At 42.0% G+C, this 2082-nt stretch overlaps 1 pseudogene; it reads right to left on the reverse strand.

Moving 5' to 3' along the window:
- Window positions 1–348: 348 nt before the first annotated feature.
- On the reverse strand, window positions 349–1389 carry LOC149830001 (zinc finger CCCH domain-containing protein 40 pseudogene; annotated as a pseudogene).
- Between the last annotated feature and the right edge of the window lie 693 nt (window positions 1390–2082).

Here is a 2082-nt window from a genome sequence, read left to right on the forward strand (position 1 = left end):
TATGCTTTGTGCTTCCGTCTCAACAGAGATCGGGACTTCCTGTCTTTTAGTCGACTGTACCAAGCTCTTCCACTTGGAAAAAGATGACTTTGGCATGTGCTATGAATGCACCAAGTAAGCAAACCACCTGCTGCATCACACAAATTGTCTTCAGATAAATCAATAATCAGATACAGTAAAATAATTGGTAGGATATCATCTTCACTAAATGGCCGACATATTGGAATAGGTGATGTGGTAGGATGGGTAAAATGGTAGATATTGACCATGTTGAGGTGATGCTGAATAAAAGAAGTGGGGACCATCTGGAGACATGTAGGATCCTTGTTGTGGCAGCTGCTGCTGTTTCTATTCTTCTTGCCCTTCTGCTGATTCACTTGATGTGCTGCTGCTTACTTCCTGGTGGCTGAAGCTGCTGATTCTGCTGTTACTTCCTGGTGGCTGAAGCTGCTGATTCTGCTGTTGAGATATCAGTGACCTTGGAAGCATGCCACTATGGGCCACCACTTGTTTGGAAGCCTCATCGTCTTGGGCTTCTGACTCTAGCTTTGGAGCCTGAGTCTTTGCCCACATCAGCTTTAGCCTCACCCCCTTTATGACAAACCTGTTTGATAATTCTTCTGCTGCTTTCTCGGCACCTTCTCTAGTTGTGCATATAACAAAAGCACATACCCTCTGGGGCACTAGCCTTATCGATTCAATCTCACCAAATGCATAGGAATTGTCTTTGAGGTACTCTTCTGTGACCCGAGGATCCGTCCCACCAACATAAAGTGTCCTTGTGCTCTCATATTCAGGGGGAACAAGAGATGGCATTTCTCCTGTCTTATTCAGAAGTTTCAATGCAACAAGATCATTCATTCCATAGTAACGATTTTTAATGTTCTGCTGAGATAACTCTCCAGTTTCTGGCATCTCATGCCGATATGGACATTCAGCGCCCCTCGTGCATTCACCTCGTACATAGAAACTACAAACATATGCTCGATTCCTTTTATAGTATGGAGTGGTTCTTTGAAGCTTCAATGTAGTATAATTAGGGCGTGCCTTGCCGTAAGAGGATTCATAATCGATGCCAGTTCTGGCCTTGCGATCATGTTCTTCTGTAAAGTATTCCCTATTGACGTCACTCCTTGGAATAGAATCACTTGAATTTATCGACAGAGCTGTATCACGAGTTTGCACAGGCAGCCCATACGCAAGGTCCACATATATATTTTTTTAGCTTAGAGCCTGTTTGGCAAATCTTTGCCTTCTTGTTCCTGGTCAAAATTTGATTTTTGTCCTTCGACTGTAAGGGTTGTCGCCGAGGCAGGATTCGCAGATGATGGGGAAGTTGGAGCGTTCCCAGCCATCAGTTTCCACATCTCTCAGCAGACAATGAGCCATTTCCCTCTCCCCAAAATTTATCACTCTCTCTCTCTCTCTCGAGTATATAGGTAAGTGGCTGGTTCGGGTGTGAACAAGATCATTTTAAGTTCAGGAGATGACCCAATCCAGCTGAAGTATTCTGAGCATGCTGGTTACAGGAGATATTCAAGGAAACAAGGCTTTGGGCAATCACGCTCAATTCAGGCAAAACGTGGGGTTTGAAAAACAGATGGCGCCATAGATAAATTATGTGACCTGCATATTCAGATAAGATACCTCCAAAAATGGGGCACAGAAGAGATACGAGAATTACCTATGACACAAAGCGAGGGATACATCTCGTGAACCCAGAAGGATTGATTGAATTACAGGATGCCGAATAAAGTGAGAACCATCGAAGATGTAACAGAAAATAAAAAAAAATGGCGGAAGAACAAATCATGAGGAAAACCAAAAGAAAAGGTATGAATAATAGGCTGGATCGATACTCTGAAAATGAAGGCATGTATATATAAAAAAAAATGCAGATATACAGGAAATTATAAAGTTGAAATGACGAATTGCCATGGGATTCTGAGTCTAAAATATAGTAGCGTGATCATGACCAGATCAAGAAACTTCAAGAAGAAATCTATATATAAAAAAAAAAATATATGCAGACCTACATTATAATGAGTGCTTTGACGGAGCAGAACAATAAAATGTAAAGGG

Source organism: Nuphar pumila, chromosome 8 (assembly GCF_984573655.1).
Source record: "Nuphar pumila chromosome 8, dmNupPumi1.hap1.1, whole genome shotgun sequence".
NCBI classification, from domain to species: domain Eukaryota; kingdom Viridiplantae; phylum Streptophyta; class Magnoliopsida; order Nymphaeales; family Nymphaeaceae; genus Nuphar; species Nuphar pumila.